A 12,270-nucleotide genomic window follows, 5' to 3' on the forward strand; every position below is an offset into this window, starting at 1 on the left:
AGGCAGCAAAACATAAGCAGGTCTCTTACAAAAACATAACAGTAGATTCCTTATCTAAATTAGGATCTACACAATTAATTGATTGACAATAATTACAATGAATATAAAAAGACTTGCCAAGATTGGCGATCTTAACTCTTAAAATTATCTAACAATAAGCATATAGGTGAGGTACACAAACTTTCATAGCTATAAGGAGCTGCCCTGAATGGAAAAAACAGTCCTGAAGAAAGCATCTTGTACGTTCTCTGTACCAGTCTTTTTGTCTCACGAGTCAGCTTTTAAGTTGTTTTTATTTTAAGTTGGCACCAGGTTGGTACTCCTTGCTGCAGCCCATGGTTGAGATACGAAGTTTCTTTATCTGTTTATAAGTGGCTGCTCTCTGATTTTTCCTCTTTTGTGCACTCAACACAGCTTTCTGGTCACCACTGTCAAGGCACTCACAGGTCACAGGTCAGTCTGTCACATTTCTATATTATGCTTGGAATACTTTCCCCCACTGCTTCCTAGGCTCGGAGTCCAGAAGTTGGCAGAACTCTCCAACTATTCCTTTATTCTGATGCCTGCTATTCTGTCTTATGGGTTAATAAATCTGGATAACGGCAATGTTACCGAGCCTCTGAGACTACTTGGTGGGCATGTACCAATGGTTTGACTAAATGTGTCTCTTCAGATGCTTTCCAAACTAAGTAGATAGGTTGACCAGGACCTAGGGGTATTAAAAGTTTCAGTTTCTAAATTAAAACAACAGTTCGATTCCCTTGTGGTCCTACAAAATTGAAGCAACTTAGATTTCTCATGAGGTTAAAAATATTATGTATGGCTTTGAGAGAAACCAGTTGCTTCTATGCTAGGAATAACTAGAGAAAATCTTGCCATTGTTGGGGAAAGAATTGGTCCCAGTCAGTCTCTGTTCTCTTGGTCCTCTGGCTGACTACTCTGCTATCAGCACTGGCTGGGCCTTTAGTTCTCATTCTGATTGGATTAACCAGGATGAGTCCCTGATTTGACTCATTCACTAAGACCAGTGGGGAATGTAATAGAGCCCCAGACCTTAGCAGGCTCCCAGATCTTACTTAGTGTTATGATTATAAAAAGATAAAGAAGCCGGGCGTGGTGGCGCACGCCTTTAATCCCAGCACTCGGGAGGCAGAGGCAGGCGGATTTCTGAGTTCGAGGCCAGCCTGGTCTACAAAGTGAGCTCCAGGACAGCCAGAGCTATAAAGAGAAACCCTGTCTCGAAAAACCAAAAAAAATAAAAATAAAAAATAAAAAAATAAAAAGATAAAGAAATATAGAGATAGCTCAGCAGGTAAGAGCACTGACTCCTCTTCTGAAGGTCCTGAGTTCAAATCCCAGTAACCACATGGTGGCTCACAACCATCCGTAATGAGATCTAATGCCCTCTTCTGGGGTGTGTAAAGACAGCTACAGTGTACTTACATATAATAAATAAATAAATCTTTGAGGAAAAAAACAAGCAAACAAACAAAAGATATATAAGAATATGTTCTATGGGGGTGTGGTGAGGTATGGGGGAATGGGGTGCCTTGGCAGGTCCATGCCAAGGCATCTCTTCCCCCCTGAGGGACCAGCTACATGACAGTATAGTATAGAATAGAGTTTATTTAGGGCATAGGGGAGGGGAGTTTAAAAAGTAGTAGAGTCAGAGAAAGGCAGAGAGAGGGAGAGAGTAGAGAAGTAGAGGCCAGCCATGACCATATAAAGATATGGGGGAAGGGAATAGGGAGAGAGGGGGAACAAGGGGCAAGGAGCAAGGGAGAGACCAGAGTAAGAGAGGCAAGAGAGGATGGAGGGGGCAAGCAGCCCCTTTTATAGTCGGCCAGGACTACTTGGCTGTTGCCAGGTAACTGTGGAGAGGAACATACAGCCAGGTAACTGTAGGGTGGAGCTTAAACAGAATCTTAATACTTAGCACAAATAACTCCATGTTAGAAGTGCCATTCACAGGCGGATTTCTGAGTTCGAGGCCAGCCTGGTCTACAAAGTGAGCTCCAGGACAGCCAGGGCTATACAGAGAAACCCTGTCTCGTAAAAACCAAAAAAAAAAAAAAAAAAAAAAAAAAAAAAAAGAAGTGCCATTCAACCTACAGAGCTCATGGCCGTATTAACCCACACATGAGCTCCCCCTGCCACATTGAGAAGATCCTCACTGAGAAGGAACAGATTGTCCCAAAGCCGGAAGAGGAGGTGGCACAGAAGAAAAAGATATCCCAGAAGAAACTGAAGAAAAACTCATGGCACAGGAATAAATTCAGCATAAAATAAATGCAGATAAAGTAAAAAAAAAAAAAAAAAAAAAAGAAGTGCCATTCAGTCTGTCAAAACCAAAACAAAGACCTAATCCATCAAAGTCCATGTGGTTCTGGAAAGTCGCAAAAATGTACTAACCTTGTTTTTTAGCTCCTGCATCTGGCTAATTGTTCTTGTTGACTGAAGTATGCCAACCCAGAACCTGGTTTTTGTGCTTAAAAGCTCCACCCTGAGAATGGCTGAGGGCTACACTGGGATCCTGAACACAGTGTAGTTGCTGGCCAGCTGATAAAAGACTTTCTATTGGCTTAAACCATGTCTGAGCATCTTTCTCCGGTAAATGCCCCACAACAACACTAACCATATTTTACACATTCTGGAATTTGCATCATGAGGGAGTATGAAATGCCAAGAATACAAAGGCTAGACATTCAGCTTCTCTTCTCGGTGGCAATGAGCCTGAGAGGTGACTATTAATTACCATTGTTGGAAGAGCAGAGGAGTGAATCTCAATGACTTAGGACTTTAATGTTTTCCATACAGTCGATTGAAAACATTGATGCGCTTTCGGCTGCGGCAGCCATCTTCCAGTAACTCGCCAAAATGACAAACACAAAGGGAAAGAGGAGAGGCACCCCGTGTATGTTCTCTAGACCTTTTAGGAAACATGGCATTGTTCCTTTGGCCACATACATGCGAATCTACAAGAAGGGTGATGTTGTAGGCATCAAGGGAATGGGCACTGTTCAGAAAGGAATGCCCCATAAGTGCTACCATGGCAAAACTAGAAGAGTCTAAATGTCACCCAGCATGCCGTGGGCATCATTGTAAACAAGCAAGTTAAGGGCAAAATTCTGGCCAAGAGGATCAATGTGCGGACTGAGCACATCAAGCGCTTGAAGAGCAGAGACAGCTTCCTGAAGCGGGTGAAGGAGAACGACCAGAAGAAAAAGGAAGCCAAAGAGAAGGACACCTGGGTGCAGCTGAAGCGCCAGCCTGTGCCACCCAGAGAAGAATGCTTTCTGAGGACTAACGGAAAAGAGCAGGAGCTGCTGGAGCCCATTCCATAGGAATTCATGGCCTAGTGTACAAAAAGACATAAAGGACCCAGACTGCAAAACAAAACAAAACAAAACATTGATACATGAACAACCAGAAAAGACCTCAGCAATGTATAGATCTGGAATGTATAGTGTTGCCCTGATTAAACTACAAAAACAGCCACGTGATCACAGTTTGGGGGAGGAAGGCAGGGGTGTGACTGAGTTTTGTTTAACAGCCTACCCGAAAAGCAAAGAATCAACCATTTCTTCTACTTGTAGCAAGAAAAGTGACTCATGGAACGTGTAGATCCTTCTCATGACGCGACTTTAAAAGGCAGTAGGTGGAGGGTACAAGTGACTAGAACAGACAACAGTCACACACAAAGTCATGGGCTGAGCAAACTCTAAAAGCCTCTGCAGAACTCATTAGAAATATAAAGGCATAGATATAAACTGTACGGTGTTTAAAACAATGCCCACTCCATAAACACAGCATATCATACCTATCTCTTTATGGGAATAGCAGTATGACGATCCAAAACACTCGAGAGTCGCTGTTGACTTTAACCAACAGCTGCAGAACCCAGCAAACTCACTGCTGTCGATCCAGCCCATAGGGCCTCTCAACCTCCTTGTGATATGCTCCTAATAATAACCAGTTGGAACCAGCAGGAGAAAGTCCAAGCAAGTCCTTCAATCCACCTAGAGAAGGGGGCAGCAAAGATGGCTGACCGGCTGAATTCATTAGAAGAGCAACAGAAAAGCTTTCAAAATGCTACCAGGTCATGTGAGAATGAAGGTGGCCATTCATTAGCTGGGAGTTTCCTCAGCTCTGAGGGCCCTGATGTTTAGTCATTATTCTTTGAGAAAGGAATCTGTAATAAGCATATATTTGGAAAAAAAATCCGTGTCTGTTAAGTTTCTGTAGTCAATCCCAAGTTACTCAGAAGGCTGCCTGCTGCTCACAGGCAGAGTGTGGCTGGTCATGTTCACAGCTGATGCATCTCCAAAAAATTCTTCATGGAGGCAGCCAGCTTCTCAACGTTTTCGGTTGTGACAGTGTTACACAGAGAGGCACGGATGCCTACCACTGACCTGTGCCCTTCAAGGAGATCATGTTGAGTTCTACTGCCTGATCAAGAAATTGTTTCATCTCCTTTGGTGTTGCCAATGAGAAATGTTATGTTCATCCTGCTTCTATTCTGGTGCTCCACTGGACATACATAAAATCCCTAAGAATTATCAATGATCTCATAAATCATTTGGGATTTGATGGAGCTGAGCTTCTCCATGGCTGCCGCCCCACCATTGTTCTTGATCCATTCCAGGACCGTGCCCATGACACAGATGCTGAAACACGGAGGTGTGTTATACAAAGAGTTGTTCCCAGCCTGTACTTTGTAGTCATGGACTGATGGGCACTCTCTGAGGGAGAGCCCCAGCAGGTCATCCCAGACAATCACCACTGTCACCCCGGCAGAGCCAACATTCTTCTGAGCACCAGCGAAAATCACACCAAACTTGGAAACATCCACTGGCCTGGATGAGAAGTTTGAGGACATGTCACACAGACCAGCACTGCTCCCTTGACGTCAGGTATGAAGTCAAACTCCACCCCATGCACAGTCTCCTTTGCACAGAAGTATACATAGGAGGAGACATCCGGGTTGAGGTTCCAGGTGCTTGGGCCTGGGATTTTTGTGTAACTTCCAAGTTTAGGGGACAATGTTTACCGTCTCAAACTACTATTTCTTCTTCTTCTTCTTCTTCTTCTTCTTCTTCTTCTTCTTCTTCTTCTTCTTCTTCTTCTTCTTCTTCTTCTTCTTCTAGATTTCTTTATTTTATGTATATAGGTACACTATAGCTGCCTTCAGACACACCCGAAGAGGGCATCAGATCCCATTACAGATGGGTGTGAGCCACCATGTGGTTGCTGGGAATTGAAACTCAGGACTTTGGAAGAGCAGTCAGTGCTCTTAACCACTGAGCCATCTCTCCAGCCCCCATCCCAAACTTCTTGGCAGCCTTAGCTGACCCAGCTCTGGTCATCACCTAGTCAGCACACCTTCTTCCAGCTTTCAGGCCAATCAGATTTAAGGGACAGCACTGAACTGGCCAGAGCCATGTCCTTGAACAAAGATCACCTTGTAGTTGTTGGGAACAGCTAGCAACTCCCTCACAAGATTCTCTGTGTTGCCAACAATCTTGGCGAAATCTGACGACCTGTGACTCGTTTCTCGAGCACACTGAAGTCTAGTCCTCTGTACTCTAGTAGCTGCTTCTGTATCTCCAGAAATGCCTGAAATAAGAAGAGAGAGAAGATGTCGGTATGCTGAGCACACACGCCTGGGCGGTGGAGACGGTTGACTGGTTTTTGTTTTGTTTTGTTTTGTTTTTTTCCCTTTTTTATTAGATATTTTCTTCATTTACATTTCAAATGCTATCCTGAAAGTCCCCTATACCTTCCCCCCACCCCCCGACCTGCTCCCCAACCCACCCACACCAGCTTCCTGGCCCTGGCGTTCCCCTGTACTGGGGCATATGATCTTCACAAGACCAAGGGCTACTCCTCCCATTGATGGCCAACTAGGCCATCCTTTGCTACATATGCAACTAAAGACTGGGGGGTGGTTTGTTTTATTTTCAATTTAAAGATTTATAGCCAGGGGCTGGTGGTGCCTTGAAAACCAAAACAAATCAGATTTACTTATTTTTTTTTAAAGATTTATTTATTTAATGCATATGTGTACACTGTAGTTGTCTTCAGGCACACCAGAAGAGAGCATCAGATCCCATTACATATGGTTGTGAGCCACCATGTGGTTGCTGGGAATTGAACTCAGGACTTCTGGAAGACTAGTCAGTGCTCTTAACCTCTGAGCAATCTCTTCAGTCCCCAGACTTACTTATTTTAATTTTATGTGCATTGGTGCTTTGTTGTTGCAGGGTATTTGCAGTAAAGTTAGTTTGTAGGAAGAACCCATGTTTGAAAGTGATGTCTAATTGAGTGACAAACAAAGTGATGAAACAGAGAAAGATTTGACAGAATAGGATATTCCCAACTCTCATAAGAACAGAAAGAAAAGAGAGGATACTCTAGTGGCTATTCCTATTTGTCAAATTGACTATATCTGGAATGAACTACACTCCAGAATTGGAAGGCTCACCTGTGATCCAGATCTTGAGACTGGAAGACACATATTTCTGACCTGGATCTTTGGGATGGAGATCTTGAGGCATACTGGCCATGAGAAGCTTAGGCTCTGTGGCCTCCCTTCCCCCAGCCTGGAGCCTGCCTGCTCTGGGGTGGAGCTACCGGCTCATTCGTCCTGCCACGCCCACTGCTGGAACCTGACTCTGCTGCCTGGAGGCACACACGTGTTCGTCCTGCTACTGGACCCTGAGTTACTTGGCGGGAAATTGGGTTCCCTCCCCCCTCCTTTATAAACTGAGTGTCTGGAAATATTAAATTGAGTCTTGATCAGAGTTTTGTCTTGACTCCATTGTTTCTTCCGCCCCGTCTAGATTCCTCTCTTTGCAGGGAACTGCCATTCTCAGTTGAACCGTTCGTGTTGTGGACCGCAGGCGGGCCGCAACAGTTGGCGCCAGAACTGGGACCTGAAGAATGGCAGAGAGATGCTAAGAGAAACGATTGCTGTGTGGAGCTCCACAAGAAAGGAAAGAATCTTCGTATCGGAGGAGGAGCATCGGAGCAACGGACAGGTACACATGCTAGCGCTAGCCCAAAAAAAAAAATTTCAGTTTTGAAAGTGTTGCGGGGATGCAGTAGGATACGAAGCAAGTTTGAAGCAGTGCTAACCCAACACTGGTTCTGCTTGGGTTCAGCAGTTCGTAAATCGGAACTAGATACGGAGACAGGCGGTGTGCCGCAGTTTTTTTTAGAAAAAACTGCTTAGGTGGAGGAAAGAAGGGTTCAAAATCATGATTAGGCCGTTGTGTTTAGTTTTCAGGAGTTGCTTAAGGATAAAGGAAATTAATACAGGCGGATTGCCCCAGTTATAAAAACTGCATCATGAGGGAGGAAATTGTCTCAAATAGCAGGAGTACTCTGCCCCATTTTGTGTCTTGTTTATGTCTGGTGCACCAATCTGTTCTCGTGTTCAATTCATGTATGTTCGTGTCCAGTCTGTATGAATGAATGTTCTATGTTTTATGTTGGATAATAAAAATGGTATAAAAAACTTTATCTGCAAGGCCGAGAGCTGCCACGTGTTTCAGCCAAAAACCAGACACGTGGCAGGAAGGCCCCTGATGGAAAAAATGTTCGTTTTAAGAAAAAGCAGCGAGTACACAGCCTCTTAGTTTCAAATCTGATAAATGGTTCATAATTAATGTGTTTGACAATGGTAAAGTGCTTTTTTATTCTATGATTGTAGCTACAAAGATTAATATTCTCTGATTGGTCTAAAATTAACTGCTTCATTTGGTTCTTTATTAAAAATGTGCTCTGCATGTTTTCGCATTCAGCTCATAAGTTGTTGGTTAAAATTAATAATTGTTACATTGCTACAGATGGTTAATGTTAAATTTGATAACTTAAGTTTAGAGTCCTTCCGACACGTGGCCTAAGGCAGCCCTAGAGGCTGAGTCTCTTAAGATATTTCTAGTTTAGATAATGATTAATGTGGTTCCTATCCTAAATAGTAAAATTTAAGATAAGATATAAAGCAATGCCTCTTTATTAAAGCGTTAAAGCTTGCTTTAATAGGTATTCATAGGTATTAATTGATATCCAAACTTCGTAATATGATAGTAATGCTTCTAATATTGATTTTAACAGTGATAAATTGTTTTAAACATAGGTTTTGCTTTCCCAAAGTTGTAGGTATTATCCTAACCTTGCACAAAAACTTAAAAATTATGGTTAAATCTGCCATTGTTCCATTGACTGCAGCTTGCAGTTTGATTGCAAATTTAAGATTGATGCTCAAATTAAAAAGTATTTTACCTTTGAGTCAATACAGGGCTCTGAGCAGTCCCAGAGCGGCTTGTGGCCCTTTCTTTTGTTTTGCAAACAATGCCTAAAGTTTTTCCCTGTGTTCAAGAAAATTTCTTTTTAACAGTGTTACAGATCTATTCAGATGTTTAAAATAATGCTTAAATTCAAAGATTTTTGCTTCTAGTAAACTGGTAATCACTAGAAAATTTTGCCTCTATGTATGGCTAATATAGCTTTACATTATGTAAGAAAAATGTTTATTGTTTCTGCTTCTTTACGAGAAGCCAAAAGTTTTAATCTTTCAGTATATATTGTTTCCTAAGTGGAAAGTATTTTATTAACTAATGCTTCTCAAGGGAAGTTTACCTTAAATCCTTGCTCTCACCCAAAAGATTCAGAGACAGTATCCTTTTGTTATTTGGTCTTTTGGTTTGCTGCAAGGGGTTTTGCAGGAAATAAAGAAAGCTTTTATAATTGTTGTTAATTGGTAATTGAAAATTAGTTGTGCCCAAGACAATTCTTTGGCCAGAAAAAACATTATTGTAAAGTCATTTTTCTCATCCTCCCAGCCAATCGTTAGCCCACGTGGGCCCAACTAGCTGCTGTGGAGCGGAGTCTTAAGACACACAGTTGCCCCTATTCCAGCACAAATAATCTGGTTGTGTGCTGTAGATGGTGTTTTAAAATGCTGAACAATCAAACCTTAATTTATATATTAATAGTCAATGCTATATCTCTGAGCTCATAATTACTTAAAATTGTTCGTCCCTCAGATACTATTAATTCTCAAATTTACAATTGCTTATACATATTTCTAGTTAATAAATAAATAAATTATGCACGTGTGACTCTTAATAACTTTTCAAGCTTTCTAGTTACAACCGTTCCTTAAGAAAAATAATTGAAAGTGCAATTAGTCACTGCCCCTTTACAGCCAAATATTTAAAATGTTTTGTCCAAAAAGTTATTAATTCAAAAGGTTAGATATTGTAAAATTTTAAACTTTAACCTCTTAAAAGACAAAAGAGAGAAATTGTATTCCCATATATACTATTTAGTGCATTTCCATGCACACTATTTAAAACATACCTTTATTTTCAAAATTTGAGATTAAAATGTCAAATTTAATAAATGCTTTTTAGTATCTTAAAAGGATCTACTTATTGGCTTATAAATTGATCCTAAAACAGCTACCTTATTAGGAAAGGGAAAAACAAGTTCTCTCCACAGAACTCTACAGAAGCATATTGGTAATTCGTGTGCTGAGCTGACAGGTAAGTTAACTCAGTGTCCTGATTAAAAGGACTAAAAGATTAAATTCATGTTTTAGATCCATCCTTGCTTGTCATTTTTCCAGTTTGGACTAACTTCTAGCCTTTTAACTTTATGGCAATAGTACATCAGAGACTGTATATTCAGACTTAGTAAAATTAGTCATTTAATAGAGTCATAATGATTTTTCACTCTTCTTAAGTGTGACCAGCCATTCTAACTCAATCTTAGACTGGTCTAATATTCAGTTCAATTATTAGAGATTCCTATATTCTAAATTACCTAGCAAAGTTAATTCAGAGCATATCCCCCAAAGTCACCAAGGGCTCATCTTGCCTTTACCTTATTTGTCCTAAACTTTTTGCAAACTGACAATAAAGGTCAGTCTGCAGCGGAACGCCATTGGCACCCAGTTACTTCTAATTCTTATGCATTGGTAAAATGGAAGGACCCCTTGACTAATAAATGGAAGGGTCCAGATCCAGTCCTAATTTGGGGAAGAGGGTCGGTTTGTGTTTTTTCACGAGATGAAGATGAAGCACGGTGGCTACCAGAAAGATTAATTCGTCAGGTAAACACAGATTCTGTCTCTCCTCGTAAGTATTCACCTTGAGGACTAAAATTTCCTCTTGAGCTGGGAGTGGAAGCTCTCAAAAAACACTGTTTCCTCTGAGCCAATTCCCCTACAAAAGGCCGGAGATAAACTTTAGCTTTACAATTTGCATCTAAATAAAGTACCTTGACTTCTCCAAACAGAAAATTTACATTACTACACTCTAATTGTTTAGTATTCTTCCTTCTCTCAAGCAGGTAAATCTACATTCTCCGCCCCTAAGAGCAAACAGGTGGTTCTGCTAATCTCCCTTCCCAGCATGTGGCCTTTCAGTCTAGATAAGATTTAGATTTACCAGGAGAGCTAGGGAAGTAGAAATTTCATATATATTTACAAAGATTAGTTCTTATTTTGATAGATATAGGCTTAGTCCCTTAGCTGGCCTCTGGCTTTTCACCCTTGCTGTTACTGCAAGGTGTCCTTAGTTCCTCAGGCTACTGGGAATAACAGAGATGAAGAGAAAAGACCTTCAGCTCCTATTTTAACCAAAATTAATGGTGATAATACTGACATAATTCTTGTCTAGGCCTTGCTAAATCTGAGGTTGACAAGTCTCACATAGAGGCCTCGCAATAACTCAGAATTGCGATACTAATTCATAATCATATGAATACGGTATGGGTACCGCTTGGCGCAGGAGATCACTGCGGAGGGAAGGTCCAATTTGACCGTTTCTGAGTTCCCTGTGCGACACACCTGATTTAAAAAGAGGTTGGTATCTGACTCCAGATAAAAACCAAAATACTTACGGCTCTGCCTCCCCTCCCCAAAAGATACCAAGAGCCACAGATGTGAGTTGTTACAATACTCACGGGAGGATCAGGTTAATGTCCACCCAAGTCAAGGTTAAAGCCCACTCATCTACGGATGAAAAAATCTTTTGATCACCTCTGTTAAGCATTGCCTATTTAAACTTAATTAACAGGGGGGAGAGAGATTGGAGACCTTGCTGTCGTAAGAGCAGGCCCTTCACTGCCTCCCACCCAAAAAATAATAAAGCCAATTGGCCTTGTACTAGGAGCCAGCCAGTCTTAATCGCTTCTCACTGTTTCCCCTGCCTGTCACCCAAAATTGTGGATAATTATCAGTTCAGTGTTATTCTAAAATTGTTTAGCTAAACTCAGCCAGGGTTCCAACGCCCTACTTAAAAGGCAAACAGGTAGCTACCTATTCAGCACTAATTAGCATTATAAAGTCAGAGCCTACAGTCAGTGCTTTTAAGACAGTCTCAGCCAGATACAGTTTACCATTAGAATAGTTAAGAAATCCCACGGAAATAGGTTTTTTCTTTAGCCCTAGGAACTTAGGCAGAACTATTGAACATAGATAACCTTTCTGCCACAGGCCACCCCTTTTTTATTTTTATTTTTGTTATCTAATGGGGGGAAATGTGGCCTCCCTTCCCCCAGCCTGGAGCCTGCCTGCTCTGGGGTGGAGCTACCGGCTCATTCGTCCTGCCACGCCCACTGCTGGAACCTGACTCTGCTGCCTGGAGGCACACACGTGTTCGTCCTGCTACTGGACCCTGAGTTACTTGGCGGGAAATTGGGTTCCCTCCCCCCTCCTTTATAAACTGAGTGTCTGGAAATATTAAATTGAGTCTTGATCAGAGTTTTGTCTTGACTCCATTGTTTCTTCCGCCCCGTCTAGATTCCTCTCTTTGCAGGGAACTGCCATTCTCAGTTGAACCGTTCGTGTTGTGGACCGCAGGCGGGCCGCAACAAGGCTCAAGCAAGGTAGTACACTCTTTTAATCCCTGGAGACTGAGGCAAGGAGATCTCTGAGTTCAAGGTCAGCCTGGGACAAGGAAGTCCAAGATTCAGGGGTGGTGGCTTACTCCTTTAATCTGGGACACAACTTTCTGCTGGAAGCCTACATAAGGACATTGGAAGAAGAAAGATTCACTCTTCTTCGCCTGCTTGCCTTGTGGGACTGAGCAACTGCTAGATCCTTGGACTTCCAATCACAGCTGCTGTTGACCATTGTTGGGGACTTGGACTTCAGATTCTAAGTCATCAACAAATTCCCTTACTATATAGAGACTACCCATAAGTTCTGTGACTCTAGAGAATCCTGACTAATACAGGTACTTAAGAAAGAACAGCACA

General features: G+C 41.9%; 1 pseudogene; it reads right to left on the bottom strand.

Annotated features, from left to right (window-relative positions):
- Nucleotides 1-4,302: 4,302 nt before the first annotated feature.
- On the bottom strand, nucleotides 4,303-5,622 carry LOC110304502 (phosphoserine aminotransferase pseudogene; annotated as a pseudogene).
- Nucleotides 5,623-12,270: the final 6,648 nt, after the last annotated feature.

The sequence above is a fragment of the Mus caroli genome, unplaced genomic scaffold (assembly GCF_978045245.1).
Source record: "Mus caroli unplaced genomic scaffold, Mus_caroli_1 scaffold_13, whole genome shotgun sequence".
Taxonomy (NCBI): Eukaryota; Metazoa; Chordata; class Mammalia; order Rodentia; family Muridae; genus Mus; species Mus caroli.